Source organism: Caretta caretta, chromosome 6 (genome assembly GCF_965140235.1).
Source record: "Caretta caretta isolate rCarCar2 chromosome 6, rCarCar1.hap1, whole genome shotgun sequence".
NCBI classification, from domain to species: domain Eukaryota; kingdom Metazoa; phylum Chordata; order Testudines; family Cheloniidae; genus Caretta; species Caretta caretta.
Genome location: NC_134211.1, coordinates 15,191,772 through 15,211,679, shown reverse-complemented (window position 1 = coordinate 15,211,679; position 19,908 = coordinate 15,191,772). Strand labels below are relative to the sequence as shown.

The following is a 19,908-nucleotide window of genomic DNA, read 5'->3' as shown; positions in this document are numbered from 1 at the left end:
GGCGCGGGCCGAGGGATGTGCTGGCCGCCCTTCCTGCAGCCCCCATTGGCCTGGAGCCGCGAACCGCGGCCAGTGGGAGCCGCGATCTGCCGAACCTGTGGATGTGGCAGGTAAACAAACATTGGTGAGGCCTCATCTGGAGTACTGTGTCCCGTTTTGGGCCCCACACTACAAGAAGGATGTGGAAAAATTGGAAAGAGTCCAGTGGAGGGCAACAAAAATTATTAGGGAGCTGGAGCTCATGATTTTTGAGGAGAGGCTGAGGGAACTGGGATTATTTAGTCTGCAGAAGAGAAGAATGAGGGGGGATTTGATAGCTGCTTTCAACTACCTGAAAGGGGGTTCCAAAGAGGATGGATCTTCTCCGTGGTACTAGATGACAGAACAAGGAGTAATGGTCTCAAGTTGCATTGGGGGAGGTTTAGGTTGGATATTAAGAAAAATTTTTTCACTAGGAGGGTGGTGAAGCACTGGAATGGGTTACCTAGGGAGGTGGTGGAATCTCCTTCCTTAGAGATTTTTAAGGTCAGGCTTGACAAAGCCCAAACTGGGATGATTTAGTTGGGGATTGGTCCTGCTTTGAGCAGGGGGTTGGACTGGATGACCACCTGAGGTCCCTTCCAACCCTGATATTCTATGAAAGTCGGAGCTGAGGGAAATCTAGCAGGTGCTGAGAAAAACTCAGGTCACAGAGAGAAATGTGGGAGGGACAGGCCCGCCGACAGCAATTCCAGGCCCAGGGCAGAACAGTCAATGGGCCCCTTAGAAAGGGATAGCTGAGGTTTGATTCGTGCAGGGCGGGCTGGAGCCAGGCCCTATGCTGTTGCTGGCCCGGCATGGCGTCGCCACACGGGCGTGGAGCTGGACCACATGCAGCGGCTGGCGAACGCGCGCACAAGCCGCAGACCTAGTCCGCCTGGCATTTGGGCATTGCTGTGCCTGTGCTGGCTGGTGCCCAGCAAGCTGCTGCTGGCTATGCTGCTGGGCATGCACTTCTAGCACGGCCAGGGCTTTCACATGCCCACCTGGCTGCCTTCACCGCCACCGGTGCCACCCTGCACGTGCCGAGGAGCCCTGCGGCCCATCCTGGCAATTTAAAATTACCCAGGCCCCTGGGCAATTGCCCTCTTTGCCCCCCGCCCCCTCCCTTCTCCTCCACCATCGGCAGGCCTGGGGAGGGATGTCATAAACACAAGAACAATTCCGTATCTGGTGGTAGAAGGTAAGACAGAAATTACAGCTGTATTGAAGGAAGGACAAATTAATTTCATGGATACAATCCAATTCAGCATATACATCAAAATGACACTTCTAATTAAGTTTTAAAAACCCCACAAATATCCATTTACATTAGCAAGAACCTTAACAGCAAAACTACAGCTAAAGCAAAAAAAAACCCAAAAAAATAGAGAGAGCTTGAAATTGCAGAAATACCTCCCGGCAGGAGGTTGTTGCACCCAACTGCTCTCCTCTTTGGTCATGCCAAATTGAGTTGAGCTTTTAAATGCTACTGCCATTGGCAGCATGTCCAGCAGAGGTGAGGGAGCATGGTTTTCGGCATCTAAAGCTAACCCTCACCTCACCAGTGTATGGGTCATTCAGTCCTTTGTTCAGAGCTTTGTTTGTAGAAAAGTTACTCAAGAGGTAAGAAGCAGAAATGAAGACAAAATAGAGATGATGCAGCTGACCTTTATATTCCTTTTGCCATGCGGTTTGTATTTCCTGTGTCCCAAACACAAGCTTTACAGCACATGGCATGGAAAAGCTTTAGAGGCCCCTGTCCATAGGCATGCCCCTACAAGTCCTGGTGTAGCCCATAGCTTCTTTCAATGGGTTCTTTGTACAGCTGATGACCCTTGATGGGCCATTGAACAGGCTAGGCAGTGCTGATGCCAATCTGTCTGCAGTGTCACGCAGAAACACAGCACAAGTTTTGAAATACAGATATAACGTACATATCTATAACTCACAATACACAGGCAATACAAACATATAAACAAGATCATCATACTTGGCAAATCAAAACATTTTCACAGACACATTACATGACATATCTAATCAGATTCCTTGCAATTTTATAATAGTGGTATCAACAATATCATAACGTGACTCCCATATTCTGTACAGCAACACAGTTGGGAGGGATAAGATATTCAATTCACCTCTCTCTCTTTCTCCAACACACTTTCCCCCTCCATTTTCAGGCACCATCTCATGAGAATATTTTTTATATCAAGAAGTACAGTGTCTACTGGAATTGGGAGCAATAGAGGAAGATCCTTACCAGCACGGAGGGAAAGGTTTCTATTCCCACTACTTTCTGATTCCCCAAAAGAGAGGTGGTCTTCAACCCTTTCTGGATTTAAGAAACTTGAACAGATTTATCAAACAAATCAAATACAGGATGATCACCCTTGCTTCTATTATCCCTTCCTTGGAAACTGGAGATTGGTTTGCTGCCCTCAACCTGCACTATGCTTACTCTCATGTGGTAATATATCCTGGCCAAAAAACGTTTCTTCGGTTCTGGGTAAACACCATGTACAACCAGCATACAGTCCTGCCTTCAGCCCCTCCTCAGCCCAAAAAGTGTTCACAAAGTATATCACGATGGGAGTGGCCCATCTGTGCAAATTTCAATATTTCCCTACCTGGATGATTGGTTTGTTCAGGGAAGATCAAAGTGTCACGTCTAGAACAGCATCCTTGTCATCAGACATCTGTTATCTCATCTAGGTCTAAAATGGAAAGTAAAGAAATAGATATTACAACCAACATAGAGACTAAATTTCACAGGAGTAGGCCTCTACACCATATTTACCGTGGCTTACTTGCCAATGGACAGGTTCCAGTACATTATGTCTCTTTCTGAGAGCCTCATGTCCATCTCAACGACAGTGTCTGTGTATCTGCAACTATTGGGACACATGGCTTGGTGCATATATGTGATTCAGCACGCCAGAATTCACCTCTGATGTCTTTAAGCCTGGCTTCACTCAGTATATCTTCCAAGCAGACATGACCTCTTCCTGCTGATTTGCATACGTGCATGAGTACTTCAGTCCCTAAGTTGGTGATTAGGCCCTCAGAACGTATGCAGAGGGATTCCAATTCTAGTAAGAATCATGTCCACCAAGCGCTGGGGGGCACATCTGGGCCAACTTCAGGATCCAGCACTTTGGATTTCCAGAAAGTCTTGTAACACATAAATATGCTGGAACTTTGAAGCTATTCACTTGGCCTGCAGATCATTCATCATCATCATCAGGGGTCAAGCTGTCCAAGTTGTCACTGACAACACCACTGCTATGTTTTATCTGAACATGCAGGGAGATACAAGGACATGTCAGCTGTGCCAAGAAGTAATCCACTTTTGGAACTTCTGCACAAAGAGCAGTATCTCACTCAACACCTCTAGCCTTCCAGGAGTGAAGAACACTCTAATGGATTCCCTCCGTAGGAACTTTATAGATCATCACGAGTGATCAATAAGAAGGAACTTTCTCCGGCAGAACTTTCATCAGTGAAGGTATCCTAAAATGGACCTCTTTGCAATCAATCTGATCATCAAGTGTGGGAGGATCAGCTCCAGGTCAGGTCAAAACCTGAATTCTCTGACAGATACCTTTCTTCTTTCCTGGTCAGGCCATGTGCTGTACACGTTCCCTCCGGTCCCTCTGGCTCCTAGGGTAATCAGGAAACTAAAAAAGGCCAAGGCAACTTTAAACCTTATACCACTGGCCTGTCCAACATCCTACTGCTACACAGACCTACATGAGCTCTCAGTTTGACCACCCAGCTCTACATTTGGTTGAGGATCTTTTATCTCAAAACCAAGGCAAATCACTGCACACCACTTACAGTCTCTTCATGGATGATCTCTGGTTGAGCAATGAGGAGGAGTTTGCTCTTGAGAGGTCCAAGGCATTCTAGTGAACAGCAGAAGAGATTCCACCAGAACTTTTATGCAGCCAAATGGAAAAGGTTTTTGGTCTGGGCACCCATCACCACAGAGATTAGACATAGAATATCTATTGCATCTGAAATCTTTTGGTCTCTATCAGTTCAGTGGCAGACACTCACCATTGTACAGGAAATAAGTTGGCACTAGGATCCAGGAGACGGCATCCAGCTGCAAAGGCAGCAGCCTGGAGCACAGGGGAAAAGCTGCTCTTTCCTGCCCCCTCCACTCCCCACGAATCAAAATGTGCCTGGGAGGCTCAGCAGGGGAAGGGCAGAGGCCCCTTCCCGGGCAGGCTGAGCAGAGCATGCCCTGCAGGGCAGGTTGGCACTCACAGAAATGGGAGGGGGGCAGAAGTGGTAGGTAAATGGTGCCAACATTTTATTTATAACTATATCAAATAAGGCAGAAGCGGTAGGTATCACACAGGGTCACGTGCCCACGCCTACCCTCTGTTTGTGAGGGCAATGCCCTCCTGTACCCCCCAAACTACGCCCATGAGTTCAAGTAGGGCAATTACTGTTACCACCTGAACTACTGGGATAGGCATTATTATATTGTGTTTCACAATGCTACATATGAAAAGTAAAACAAAAATTTGGTGCAGTGACATCACAAATGAGTCCTTCACATATAAATGTCTTGTAATTAGTTAGTACACTGGACTGTCCCTCCATGTTATAGGTTATCCTTAATATTGGTTATTACCATCTTGTAGGCTTTTCTGGGCAGGAGACAGGAGCAGCTAGCTTCTCTGTTCCATTGGATTGGCTTGAATCTTTCTGGCCACCCACTGGGATTGCGATGTCAAGACATTTCTAGCATAACAAGCCACGTGTGATGCTCTTTTAGGTTTGCATTGCTGCATGACTCACCAGTAGCTTACATAGTTCCAGTTATATTTATAGCTGCTGTCTTCCAGATACTCTACTGAATGGACAGGAACCAATTTATTAAGTATTGCAGTGTCAGGATTCAATACTGGTAACCAGATACTGAACAAGATTGTTTTGAATCACATGTGCCTCAGTTAGGGTGCAGTGTCACGGACCTCAAATTATGACTGGAACTAACAGAAAATGTGTCTATACAAATTGCAAGTTGCATACAGCCGTGCTACATTGAGTTGATTAGACTCAAACACAGGGGGAATGGTTGCAGGGTACATTACAGCTCCAAAGGTACACCAAACCCTTTTCCCTTTATACACTTTACACATTCCATTGCATTTACTGTAAATTGCGTCACAGATTTCTGGCTTGGCTTGGTTGCTTTGCGGGAACCAATCCCTGTGCAGCATGTTTTGTTCACCCAGTGGCACTGACCTTGGTTCAATTTGCTTTTTAGCTCATCTTTACCGTCTTTGTCCCCTGTTACCTAGTTCATAGAAAAGAATTCTCTGAGCGTTTTCCCTCTTGTATGAGTTGACTCAGATATTCTGTCTTCTTAGCCTACTGACTTATTTACTTATCTTATTTAGCACAAACGGTCTGTTTTCAACCTAATAATTTATTTCCTTCCCTAATCCTATCTTTCAAAAAATGGGACCTCCCCCCATGTGTTAATTACTTATATCAGGCCAGGCAGCTACTTAAAAGTTTCTTACCCAACAGCACATTCCCAAGCCCACAGTCACACTGTCGGGAGTGGCTCACCACTGAGAGTGCTAATTTCAGGGCAGACTGTCAGAAAACAGGGCACGTACCCCAAACTGGTGGTATATTCTATAAGTAGATTTCACCAAGCCAGTAACAAATGTGAACTCCTGGATCACTGTACCAGTCTTACATGGAGTCACAGACAGTCCTCTTGGACTCTCCAGCCAATCTTACCTCCAAGACAAACTGGACTTTGTGATAATGGTCACATGAACCAAAAATCACACCACTTCAGGTTACTCCCAACTCCAAAGGGACAGTCACTTACCCCTAGGTTAATTGGTATTCAGGATCTTACCCAGTGACAACGCCAGCAGCCAATTCTCTAGCAAACTAACAAAAGATGTATTAGTTAAGAAAAGAAATGAGAGTTAATGAGAGGTTAAAGCAGGTAAAATACATTAACAGGTGAGTCAAAGTTTGTAAGTCCAAAATGATAGCAGAGATATAGTAATCTGCCAATCTCCAAAAGTCCCTCGGGGTTACCCAGAATGGCTCGGGAGATCTCAGTATTTCCACCCTTCTGGAATCCAAACAGTCCAGAGATGAAGGACCTTTCCTTGAATCCATCTTCTATATCTCCTTTACACAGAAAGCTAGCTGACAGCTTCTGTACCCACATGGACCTTCCTTTGGCTGTGAGTGAAGAATGCAGATCGAATGCTAGTACATTAATTAACAAAGAAGTATATGGCAATAATACAGTTGCTTTTACACAGTAGCCAAATTCATCTATATTTCAGTGATAAAGATTCAGAACCACAGGCAAAGGGACTTACTTTCATCAAAAAGAAAAGGAGTACTTGTGGCACCTTAGAGACTAACCAATTTATCTGAGCATAAGCTTTCGTGAGCTACAGCTCCCTTCATCGGATGCATACTGTGGAAACTGCAGAAGACATTATATACACAGAGACCATGAAACAATACACATTGTAAGGAGAGTGATCACTTTAGATAAGCTATTAGCAGCAGGAGAGTGGGGTGGGAGGAGGTATTGTTTCATGGTCTCTGTGTATATGCTTAAATAAATTGGTTAGTCTCTAAGGTGCCACAAGTACTCCTTTTCTTTTTGCGAATACAGACTAACACAGCTGTTACTCTGAAACCTTACTTTCATCAATGATACATATTTTTAAACAACATTTAGACCTGGCCCACCAGGTGCACTTGGCCCGGAGGCATTTCTATAATGTGTCTACAGATGATTGCATACTAAATTGTCCATATATGGTAGACGGGGATGTAGTTGACCAATCTGTTATTTATAAAGCAATTCATTTCTCTTTCTTGATACCCAGAGGTTTCTTCCCTCTGCTACTCCTGAGGGCATTCTGCACCAAAAAGAATTAAAATTCTGTGACAAAAAATAAAAATTATGCATATAATATTTTAAAATTCTGCAAATTTTATTTGTCAAATAAATGTGGACACTCCAGCATGGCACTGGGGAGCACAGGCCACTGGCTGCACAGAGGTGGGAGATCACCGTGCAGCTCCAACACAGGACACGGACTCAGCAGTGAGGATGCACCCAACCCTGACACAGCGCGAGGACAGGACCGGCCCCAGAAACACCCCAGCGCCCTGCCCCTCCATGCCAAGTGCACCAGGTGTGGGCAGGCAGGCTCAGCAAGGCAGGGTCCAAGTGCGGAGGGGGTTAATGTGGGGCATCCAGGTGTAGGTTGACAGGGTTCTGTGTGGGGCAGTCAGGGTGCGGGCAGCTCAGTGGGGGATCCTGGTGGGGGGGGGGATCTGGATGCACAGTGGCTTGTTGGGGAGTTCTGGGTGCAACGGTAATGGGACTCTGCAGGGGGGGTCGAGGTGAAGGTGGTTGGGGCTGAGCCGGGGGGGGTGTCTTGGTGTGGGGGGGGGATAGAGCTCAGCAGCGGGGGTGGGGTGTGAGGGGCAAAGTGGGGGAGTCCAGATGCTGGGGGAGTGGGGCTCAGTGGAGCGGGAATCCAGGTGCAGCTGGTTAGGGCTCAGTAGGGTGGGGATCCGGGTGTGGGTGGCTCATCAGGGTGGTCCAGGTGCAGGGGGAGTGGGGCCCATCGGGAGAGTCCTGTGTGCAGGGGGGGTGAGGCTCAACAGGAGGGCCTGGGTATGAGGCAATCTAGATGCACAGGGGTTGGGCGGATGTGGGAGCAGCTCTCTGTACAGGGATCCCTCCCCCTGAGGAGCTGAGGAGCAATGGGTGCAGCAAGCGTGGTGGGGTGGCGGGAGGAGTTTCCAGAGCTTCCTATAGCCAGAGGAGAAATCCGGGGGTGGGTCTGACAAGACCCCAGATGCCGTGCAGGAGAAGAGGAAGTTCCGTCCTCCCCAGCCCAGCCAGGAGTAGCAGCTGAGCCCAGTGCAAGGTAGGAGCCACCAGCCGGGTCTTCCCCAGTCCCGCCCCTCACACCACTGTGATTTACCTCTCTGCCGGATGCCCTGGGCACCCAAAACATACTGCTGGGGAGGGTCGCATGACCGCTCTTGTGGCTTCCCTTTGCTTCCCCATCAGAAAGTCATTTTTTTTGCATGGAAGCAAATAAATCTGCGGGAGACATAATTTCTGCGCGTGCACAGTGGCACAGACTTCCCCCAGGAGTACTGTGCACTGATATCTCCTGGTGTCTTTGGGTCTGTGGGATGCACCCTTAAACAGCTTAAGTTGGTTAGCATAATAAGATTTTTGATTGTTTGTTTTATAATTCTCTTTTTTTCAGTAACCCAAATTTAATACACAGAATAACTTAGTTTGTTAATAGGGACCAAGTCTTTTATAATACAAGCTATGCTTTTGTTCTTATTTTTCTCAATTCTTTAGCACAAACAGACCTGTATTAAATATTTTTGAAGTTGTTGCATAGATATTCCTTTTAACTGAAGAGGTGCATTTGTGGAAGAAACGCAGCCTTCACTCTTAGGTTGGTTGCAGCAGTCAGAGACAGTTTTTATTCTCTCGCAATTGCAAGGAGGAGAGAGTGCACACTGACAGGCATTCACCCTGTCTAGGCAGGTCTCTCAAAAGATAAACAATGAGGGCAAGCATTTATACCTTTTGTTACATACAGTAATGATCAACAGCCGCATTTTGTTTATACATATTCCTTCCTAATATCTTATTTTTCTCAGCAATTTCTGCTGTAGTCTACATTTCATTCTTATCTTACACAATGTCAAACAACATCTCTTACAGTTCTTTCCCACTAGCTTCCCACTCGCCCAGGCCTTGCTTTAAGTCTCGTGTTAAGACGGTTAGAGTTAGTTTTCTCTGAAAGAGCAGGAGTCAGGCTAAGAGGCCTGCATCCAAATTCCCTTTATCCTCACTTCCACACTCCCCCATTTCGTGCTTCTAGCACAACTATTATGCTTAAATCTCTATATTCATCAAACCTTGTATGTCAGGTTCCAAATTAAATGATTTAGCCTTATGTGCTTTGATTGGATCCAACGACAATGCATGGTTAGTATGAACATGGAAGGTGTTATGATTATTACATCCTTTACAACAACATAATCCGAAACTAAACAACAACAATAAAAGCAATAACGTTCCCATAGTAATAATATAATGGGGTTGTCGCACAACCTTAGTCACAAAAAATAGTTAGTACATAAAATAGACACTCTATAGGCTGTATGAAAAGCATACTTTTCAACTTGATATATATTTTGGAGCATATGAATTTGCCCTTGTAATTCAGAGATTTTCTGAACCCCTGGTAGGAGTGAAAGCAAATTTTGGAACCGGTCAGGTACTAAGGCAGTCCAATTAAAGGGTATCTGAAACCTAAGGGCTGATTGTAAAATAATTGCCTGCAGCAGTGGTGAAATTAAAATGTATGTCTTGTAAAGTGATGGCCTTAACATGCACACAGCTGTCATTAGCTTGGAAAAGCAGGTGTTCTGTCAGGGTAGTTCCTTGTCCCATATCCTCCCAACAAACGTTGTCATGAATAGTGACAACTTCTCCTAGCTTCAGCTTTTGTAACCACTGAAGCTGTGGGGGTTCTAACAGCCAGAGTGTCCATTGACTCCCTATCGCTATCCACATGTCGGGTGTTATTCCAGGAGCACTGACTTTAAATCGATTAGGTATACCAAGTATTTAATTTCCCAAAAATCACGGTGAATTATCCAATCCCACATGCATCCTCCCCACGGACCAAGCAGGATTCAGTATGTGGGAGCCCAAACCCCTCCAACCGGTCCGTATGCTTGCAAGCAGCACTGCGAACATCTGCACCTCCACCCAGAAAATCTCCAACTATGTCTCCATGGCCACAGATCAGGTGATACTCCTGAAGTATCTGTAAGGGCAGTGGGCCAAGCCTGATGCTCAAAATCACTCCGAATGGCCATCAGCTGGTCATTCAGAAAATTCTAAATTTCTGAACATGCCAGTTCCACTGCCATTCCTTCCCAGTCTCAGTGATATTCAATACCATCCCTATCGACAGCTTCCGGGTCCTTGACCTAAGGGCAAATATAACATGTAATTCACCAACCCCAGCCTGTACCTGGGTCAACTGTGCTCTAGTAATAAGACCTGTGGCTTTTTCCAACGGTCCTAATTTCTCTTCATGTTGTTGGCCTTTATAAATATTCCAAATTGCTGCTTCACTATTGGCACCATCCCATAGGTGTCCAGCCAAGTCCCTCTTCTTTCTAGAGGAAACCCAGGCCCTTTGCTGTGCTAACCTAATGGCAGCCCCTTTTGAGCAATCTGGATATGTAGAGGTGACCTGAAAACTGGATAAGGGCAGTGTGAATTTTACAGTCCCACAGTCCATCGATATCCTAACACATTTCTCTTTGGTGAAGTACCATACCACATCTGTCGGCTAAACTCTTTCATATACTTCCAAGAGGCATTAGAATTAATAGCATAGGTATATTGCAATATGGTACAGATTAAATTATTAGCTACTGCAATGATTTCAGTACAGGTAAAAGTTCTGGTGGCAGAACAGATTCTTTGGGTATTCGTTTGATTATTCACTAATTGGGTGACCAAATAACAATAAGGGTCTCATTCATCTAACATACTGCAGACTCCAGGAACGGCCATCATATCTACCTCGCTATAGAACCCATTAATCTCAATTTCTGATTCTTGGGGCTCATCTGTAGTGATATCATCTCTCTCTATTTCCACCGACCTATTTGTTTTCCACTCAATTGTTCGCTCATACGAACCATTCTGAACCTTAAAAAAAAAATCTTTCTGATCAAAATTTCAATAAATCACTAAGATGTGAAGGCCTTGGCCAATGGGTTTCATTAGAATATACAGTATTGTCTGTAATTGGGTAAATTACAGGGGGCGGGGGGGTAGCAAAGGTGGAGGGGATGGTGGGAGTAATGTTCGTGGCAGCAAGGCATCTTTGGGGTTCGTCATCGGGAAGCCAATTAGGGAGGGCAGCGCATGCTGATGGTACTTGTCCGTAGGCACAAAGCCCAGACCCTGGAATAAACCCAAACCACCACTCAATACCACAGTCCCAAGCGCGGTTCCCACAAGTTTCTCCCTGCCAGGTTACGATATTCCGTCTCTTCCACCAGGGCCAATTTTTAATGTCTTTTGTAGTTAAGAATCCCTGGACTTTGGCAGTTTCAGTGGAACGAACGTACCTTCTTCTTTCCTGGAACAGTCGTGGTTCAGCATCATACAGGGAGAGGTTACCAGCACGTCACCCTGTAATAGCTGGGTTCCTCCAGCAGATGGTGAATGTATGGTGGTTCTGTTAGTGGATAAGGGAGAGGTTACCAGCACTTCACCTTGTCCTTTTCTCCTGCTATTTAGGAGGAGGAAAAGAAGTACCAGAAGGAGGGACAGGCTGATCAGCAGTCGGAGGGTCATCTTGAGGTGGAGGGGCCTTCTTGCCGTGAGAAACATGGGTCCAGGCAGGCAGGCAGGCAGGCAGGCAGTCCTTGGCACTTCACAGCGGTGTTGGTAGTTAACAGGACTTGGTAAGGGCCTTTCCAGCACGGGGTCAGGGTGGTCTTTCGCTGATGGATCTTTATGTAGACCCAGTCTCCTGGTTCCAACGAGTGGCAGGGTTGCTCAGGATCCTTGGGTAGTACTTCTTTCACCTGTGTATAAAAAGACCTGACACATTTCATTAGTGCCTGGCAGTAATTAAGCATTGTATCATCCATTAAATGAATGGTCAGCGGAGGTGCCGCTGGAATCCGCATCAGGCGTCCTGTCAGAATCTCATGAGGGCTGAGTCCAGTCTTTCGATTGGGAGTTGCCCTCATACTCATCAATGCTAATAGGAGGGCATCTGGCCACTTTAAGTTCATCTCAGCACAGATCTTGGCCAGTTTATTTTTCAAAATCCCATTTTGGCGTTCCACTGTCCCAGCAGACTGCGGGTGGTGGGGACAGTAGAGATTGTGTTGGATCTGCAAAGCTGCACATAACTCCTTTACAATCTGTCCAGTCAGATGAGTTCCACAATCACTGTTAATACTCACAGGTATGCCAAATCGCGGTACAAAATCCTTAAGCAAAAGTTTCACAACAGTCTTGGCATCTGCCTTTCTGTAAGGGAAGGCCTCAACCCAATTTGAAAATACATCAACTAAAACGAACTCATACTCATAATTACAACATTTAAACATTTGAATAAAATCAATCTGAATATTTACAAAAGGTCCCCAGGGAGGGGGTAGTGCTGCCTGCCTAACTTTAACAGTTTTACCAACATTATGCTGCTGGCAGATCTCACATTGTTGGCAGTAGTGCTGGGCCACAGGGGAAAAATCTGGTGCAAACCAGTCTCGTTTAACTGCAGCAATCATCCCCGCCTTTGCTCATGGACACTTACCTAGCAGGGAGGAGCCCTCTGCTTGGGCACAATGGCCAGTTTTGGATCCATCAGGATCCATCCATCCCGATGGATGTGAAGTGCACCCAGTAGAACTCCAAGAACATTTCTCAGCTTTTGGCACAGCCTCTGTCACGTATATTAAAACCTTAGTATTTCCTGATAGTATCCAAAACACTTTGTATTTCAAGCTGGATAAAACAAGTATCTGCATTTAGTTCTAATCCTTCCATTGGTTTTGAACTAGGCTGTCCTGTGGAAAATTAAAACACAACAATTCTAGTCACAAGACAAAACACCACAAGGACATAGAACACAGAACACAATGTCTATTGTGCCAGTAAATGCATGGTATATTGGATTGCTCTTTAGCTGGCATTAGTGTGGTGTTTAGATGTTGCTTGTAATTATCAGAATTGGGAGCACTGGCTGTTGGGAGTCTGAAAGGACAGGAAACAGGAAGGAGGGGGAGGAGCTGAGAGGCTGGGAGAGAGCTACAGAGGGTGCAGAAACAGCTTGGTAAAGAGGTTTCCACTTTGAAAATAAAGTCCTGTTGAAGCTTGTTAGTACCTCGCCTGGTTGTTACAACATTCTGGCGACGAGGAGGGATGTTCTGCCTCTCAACCCACCTGCACCCTTTCTGCAAAGCCCAGGTGAGCCTCCAATTGCTTTTACTACCTGGATCCATATGTTTGAGACTTATCTGCTTGCAATCAGTGCTACAGAGATTTCTGAAGTAAGAAAGCATGCTCTGCTAATCCATGCCTTGGAGCAGAAGGGCAGCATATATTTTTACACTTCTCCCCTTGCAGATGATAAATATGAGACTGAACTCACTGCATTAAAGAATTTTTTTGTGCCAAAAGTGAATGTAGTAGCTAATCGCTACAGATTTCGCCAGCGTGAGCAGAAACCAGAGGAAACTATAATGCAGTATATTGCTTCTCTGAGGAGTCTGATTGTAATTTGTGACTCTGGGAATATGGCAGATGAGATGATTAGAGACCAGCTCATTGAGAAAACAATCATGCTTCATGTAAGAGAACACTTACTTCTAGAACCACAGCTTATACTAGAAAAAGCAATAACCATTGCTACTCAGATTGAGTCAGCTACACCTGAAGCCAAAATAACGAGCATGGATACAGGAGGCACAGTCCAGGCTGTGACTCCTTTGTAGAAAAGTTCACTACCACTGCAGACACACAGTTGCAAGAGGAAAACTAATGAAAAACCACCAAATCAGCAAATTCAAAATACAGTAAAAGCATGCTTTCGTTGTGGATCCTCACAACACCTTGCAAGCTACACAGGATGTCCGGCAAAAGTAGCTCAGTGCAATCATTGCAAAAAGATTGGACATTTTGCTAAAGTATGTCGCAGTAGCCAGTTCAATCAACAGGTGCATGCAGTTACAATACCAGATGTTACTGTGCTGAGCGTGGACAAAATCATTACTGCACATATTCCAGAACAGATAAAGTGCACTGTAAACATTTCCGCCATACCCTCAGGCAAATCACACTCTATTCAGCTAATGTTGGACACTGGCTCAGCAGTATCTATACTACCTGATTCCATCTAGCTGCATTACTTTAAAGATGTGCCTCTTACAGAATCCAAACTTCACTTGATGTGCTATTTGAAAAACCATATTCCAGTACATGGCTGCCTGCCAGTAATAGTTACTTTTGGTGATCGCTGTGTAACTGCAGAGTTCTACATTGTCCACAAAGGCACTCCTATCCTTGGCAGAGATTTATTGACTGCTTTAAATCTCAGGGTAGTTAATGGACAAATTGATCTTCCTCAGCATAGCACTCTTGCAGTACACACACCAGTTTCATCTGGGACCCAACATCAGGTTGAGGAGAAACTCGGCTGTGCTTAAGGGTTTCTGCATAAAATTAAAATGCGGAATAATGTGATGCCTGTATGACAGAAGTTATGGTGCCTACCATTTTCAGTCAGGGAAGCTGTTTCAGAGAAACTTTAAAAACTTGTTCAAAAGGACATTATTGAAGAGATCGACTCCTCGGAATGGGTTTCACCTATAGTAGTGATGCAGAAGAAGGGTGGAGGCATTCGCCTTTGTGTGGACTTAAGGGAGCCAAATAAAGCTATTGTGATTGACAGTCATCTTCTTCCTCACATAGAAGAGGTATTTGCAGAACTCCGTGGAGCAAAGATGTTTTCTACTCTTGATTTGCAGAGCGCATACCACCAGGTTATGTTGCATGAAGATAGCAGAGACTTCTCAGCATTTATTACACACGAGGGACTATTTTGTTTTGAATGTGTTCCATATGGTCTCGCATCTGCCCCAAGTGCCTTTCAAAAATGATGTCATTGATTCTGAAGAATCAACATGGAGTTCGATGTTATCTGGATGATATTATCGTGTTTGGAAATACTTCTGAGGAGCATTACAATAACCTGCAGTCTGTACTAAACTGCATCAGCACAGCTGGCCTCCAGTTCAATAGGTCCAAATTTAAACAAACAGCTCTCCTTTCTAGGGCATACAATTTCACAGGCTGGACTAAAACCTGAAACAGTTCATATCCTGGCAATTTCAAATTGCCTCCAACAGATTTGCAAACCTTACGTTCCTTCTTGGCTCTTTCCTCCTGGTTTGCAAAATTCATTCCCAATTATGCTTCTGTCATTGAACTGTTACAGGAATTACTATGGAGAAGTTCAACTTCAGTGTGGACAACGGATGCACAAGCTAGTTTCTAAATGGTGAAAGACTTGATTGTACATGGTCCAGTACTTGCACTATTCACTCCTGCACTGCACTACAATTGTAACTACTGATGCTTCTGATTATGGACTTGGGGCTGTTCTTACACAACTGCATAAGGAAAACACAGAGAGGACTGTTGCATTTGCTTCAAGGACACTAAGTAATGCTGAGAGAAAATATTCTACAGTCGAAGAAGAAGCACTTGCTTGTGTCTGGGCTACTGAAAAATGGAGAACTTACCTGTGCGGCCGCGCGTTCAAGTTGCGCACAGACCACAGCCCTTTGACGACGTGGCTCACCACGAAGGACTGGGAAGAGCAGGATACCGTATTGCTCGATGATCTGCAAGATTACTCTCTTTCAATTATGAACTGCAATATACGCCTGGAAACCAAAATGCGGTCGCTGATTGCCTTTCTCGCCTGCCTTTGCCTTCACCAGACGGTCCACCGGAGGATGAGGATGTAGTGGTTGAGCTTATTACAAGCACTCTCACTGCAGTTACAAGAGAACAATTTCAAGATGCTTGTTCAGCGTGTCCAATTCAACAAAAACTATGGGAATTTCTGACAAAGAGATGGCCCAGTCATCCTAAAACCTTGACCCAGTTTTGCTGCCTTATTTAGATTTCAGGATTAACTTTCTTTGTTTGATGGCTGTGTGCTACGAGGTACACACCGGCTCCTTGTGCCAGAAGAATTACAGTCAAAACTCATACACCTGGCACACGGTACTCATCAAGGAATTGTCCGAACCAAACGACGACTACGGGATCTGTATTGGTGGCCAGGGATGGACTCTCAAACTGAAGCACTCATAAAATCCTGTGTCACTTGCCAAATGCATGATAAAACAGCAGTGACATGTACCCCTCCATTACAGCCTGTTCCTCTTCCTGAATCTGCATGGGAAAAAGTGACAATTGACATTGTAGGACCCTTTGATACTGCTCCAATTGACTGCCGTTATGCCATCACTTGAATAGACTATTTCAGTAAATGGCCTGAGATAGCATTTACATCACAAATCTCTTCTGCTACAGTAATTAAGTTCCTGTCTTCAGTTTTTAGCAAGGAAGTTAACCCCAGAGAACTGGTTTCAGATAATGGTAGTCAATTTACTTCCCTGGAGTTTGAAACTTTTCTAGCACAGAGGAACATTTTACACAGAAGGTCATCCCTATATTACCCTCAAGCCAATGGGGAAATGGAATGGTTTAACAGAAGTTTGAAAGAGAGTTTGCAAATGGCTAAACTGGAAGGGTGATTGTGAATACCCTTCACTACTGATTTCTTGCAAGAATACCGGGCTACACGACATGCCAAAATGCAAAGATCACCCGCAGAGTTACTGCATGGGAAACAGATGAATACTAAACTGAACATTGCTGGATTGTTAAAGGCATGACCTGATGCCCCAAACGAGGATGATGTGAGAAAAACAGTTGAACAGAAACAAGCAAAGTCTAAGGCTTTCACAGACAAGCGGCGGTGTGCTAAGGAACCAAAGTTTGAGTGTGGTTCCTTTGTTAGAATATGAAAACCTGGAATTTTATGCAAAGGGGACCATAAATTCACAGCTCCTCTTAAAATCATAGAGAAGGGACCTTACATCTATCGACTTTCTGATGGGCGGGTATGAAATGCTTCTTATCTTGCACCTGCCTATGCACCAAGAGGAGATTATGCCAACACCCAGTCTGCATTGGATGACTTCACCGTAGTACCAACACAACAAGACATTGCACTGGAACTGGGGCTTGAGAGACGGCCTGTCAGACCCAGACAACCACCTGTCTGGACTAGAGACTGTTATGTAGTATCCACAGTGTTTTCAGTGTAATATTTCTGCCAGCAGTGTAGTGACTTGTTTCATATTTGTTCCTGTGGTTAGAACAATAATGTTTATTTTAATTGGGAGAGTTTCTTAAGAGAGGAGGGAATGTGGTGTTTAGATGTTGCTTGTAAATATTAGAATTGGGAGCACTGGCTGTTGGGAGTCTGAAAGGACAGGAAACAGGAAGGAGGGGGGAGGAGTTGAGAGGCTGGGAGAGAGCTACAGAGGGTGCAGAAGCAGCTTGGTAAAGAGGTTTCCACTTTGAAAATAAAGTCCTGTTGAAGCTTGTTAGTACCTCGCTTGGTTGATACAACAATAAGCTTTTTCTAATTTTCTTGAAAGACAAAAACGTATTTCCACCCCTTCTGGGGCGATCAGTCATTGTTTAAAATATTTCTTTCTTATACAAATACTCTTGCTGATTGCAGGTAAAACAGAGGAATTACCCCCATATTTTCCTGTGTTTGTTCTATAGGCAGGTAATATTTCAATGACTTCTATCTTTATCATTTAGGTGATTTGCATTAACACAGATGCTTTCGGTTTGCTTTTGGATTCAAAATTATCAGCCACTTAGAGACTTGGTCTCCGAAGGACACAATTAACTTTTAACTCCTGCTTTCAAAACACACAGTGATTTGAAAAGGAAAACACAACGTATTGTGGCTCCCCTTTGGCAAAGTGACCATTTGATTACACAGAGCCACCTTAAGGCTTAGTGTGGGGCATGGTCTTTTTCTTTTTTACTACAAACTCTTATCTGCTGTTTTGTTACCAAAAACAGATTTAAAATATTTTCCCATTCTCCTGGCTTTGACTGCCCTGCTGCAGCCACAACTTTGGTCTTTATTTAAAAACATTTCACATCTTGTAAAGCATTAAGTTACTTTAAGGATTAAATGCTAAATACCAAAATTAAACAACACTAGTTTCCTGTATCTGGCAAAAGTATTTCTCGGTTTTACAACTTTAAAACAACACCAATTCATCTCAGACTTATAAAACAAAAATTGTACACACCAGGAGTGTTCTTTTAGCAAATTCAACTAACTTCTTCATAGTCAAATGATTCTACTTAAATAACCTCTTTGCCTGGATTATTTACAGACATTCCTTTGGAAAAGGGCCCATTTCTCCTTCAGAATGGCTGCAAAGAAACCAGGAATTTTCTTTTCATAACACCTTTTCTCTTTTCACATTTCTACAAAGTTTCACTGCTTAATTCCTTCCATAACACCTTCATCAACTCAGATTTTACCATTCCAAGTATTATTTTAGGGATCTGAATTTCCCACATTTGCATTTACTGCGTCCTTTACTTCTGCCACTATGCTTTCAAGAGGCAAAGAGTCCTGTGGCACCTTATAGACTAACAGACGTATTGGAGCGTAAGCTTTCGTGGGTGAATACCCACTTCATCGGCTGCATGTAGTGGAAATTTCCAGAGGCAGGTATAAATATGCAAGCAATATTGGAAATTTCCACTACATGCATCCGACGAAGTGGGTATTCACCCACGAAAGCTTATGCTCCAATATGTCTGTTAGTCTATAAGGTGCCATAGGATTCTTTGCCGCTTTTACAGATCCAGACTAACATGGCTACCCCTCTGATACTATGCTTTCAAGGTTTCCAACCCGTTTCCCAATTTTTCTATCTGTTGCCTGCCTGCTTGCCTGGGCCCAATCCTTTTTTTTTTTTTTTCTTGTTGAACCATTCCTTTCCATGGACACAGGCTTTGTTCCACTATTAATTTAGCAAGGAGAGTGGGCTTCTCAACTAACCCCCCTCAACTAACCCCTGGTCCTGCCCTTAAACATTCTCACTTACAAGGCTACCCGAGTCCTCCCCCGTAAGGCTTGTCACTTGGACAGAATGCACGGCCAATTGGCATTTTAACTGTTCAGTTTTCTCTAGCTATCAGGTACACATCTCTTCCCGTTTCTGCAGCTCCTCTTATTGCCCGGTCCTGCTATGACTGGGGGTAGACCCACCAGCACCCTTTTTTTTCCCCTTCATACTCACAAACACACTGCCCGGGCTGGCCAGGAGGAGAGAAAGAGAGGTGGACGGGAGGTTATCCTGTGCACCGGTTGTCCAGAGGTACACTGCAAAAAAATCTCCAACTTGCTTCTGCTCTTGGGGTTTTGTTTTGTTTTTTCCCCTGGAGTCTCTTGGGGTGTCCCTTTCAGAGACCTTTGCTCACTATTCCAGTCCAAGCCGGCTGCCTGTGGCTTCTTCAGTATCCCCAAACCACATCAGCTCCAGGGTTGCAAAGGCAGACTGTTTGGTCTCACTGGGCAGCCAACCTTTGCAAATTGTAATCTCAGTGCTATAACTTGTGTTGCCTTTGTTTGCCTCTGTCTATATTTTTCACAGCCAGCTGGGTTTTTTTTGGTGCTTGGCATGCAGAGCAAGGCAGACTGTATTGATTCTTGACCTTGAATGCAGACCAGCTTTCTCTTTATCTCTAGGCCAAGCTGAATTTTTAAATTAACCCATTTCTTTCCCTCTTCACTTTCAGCCTTAACTAATTGGGGATATAAAGAAGCCAAGGGAGTTAATAAAGTGGTTTGGGCAGGGAGGCATCCGGATGCTTTGCATTTAATTTTCAAATCCTGTACTTGAGTTTTTAATTTTTCCTGGGAGTCCTTCAGACTCCGCACTCGAGACTCATGGAATCTCTTTGTAGCTTCCTCCCACCAATAGACAAATTGCTCCCACTGTGTATCAGAAGCTTTTGGTGATATAAGGGTTCCTCTGAGGTATGTAAGTTTATCTAGATCGAAGGTACCTTCTAGTGGGAATTGTTTAGATGGATGATCACGCGTGTAGCAATTCCAATTTTCTAAATACCTGCAGGTCCTAGGACCATAATGCACA

At 44.5% G+C, this 19,908-nt stretch overlaps 1 long non-coding RNA gene across 2 annotated transcripts; it reads right to left on the bottom strand.

The window, feature by feature from the left end:
• Nucleotides 1-8,529: 8,529 nt before the first annotated feature.
• On the bottom strand, nucleotides 8,530-19,640 carry LOC125638861 (uncharacterized). 2 transcript variants are annotated; one of them, XR_012668837.1, is made up of 3 exons: nucleotides 19,051-19,640; nucleotides 15,430-15,684; nucleotides 8,530-12,693 (listed from the first exon to the last, which is right to left on the bottom strand). It is a non-coding gene; the product is annotated as an uncharacterized LOC125638861 (long non-coding RNA). The 2 variants fall into 2 exon arrangements; XR_012668838.1 differs by lacking the exon at nucleotides 15,430-15,684.
• Between the last annotated feature and the right edge of the window lie 268 nt (nucleotides 19,641-19,908).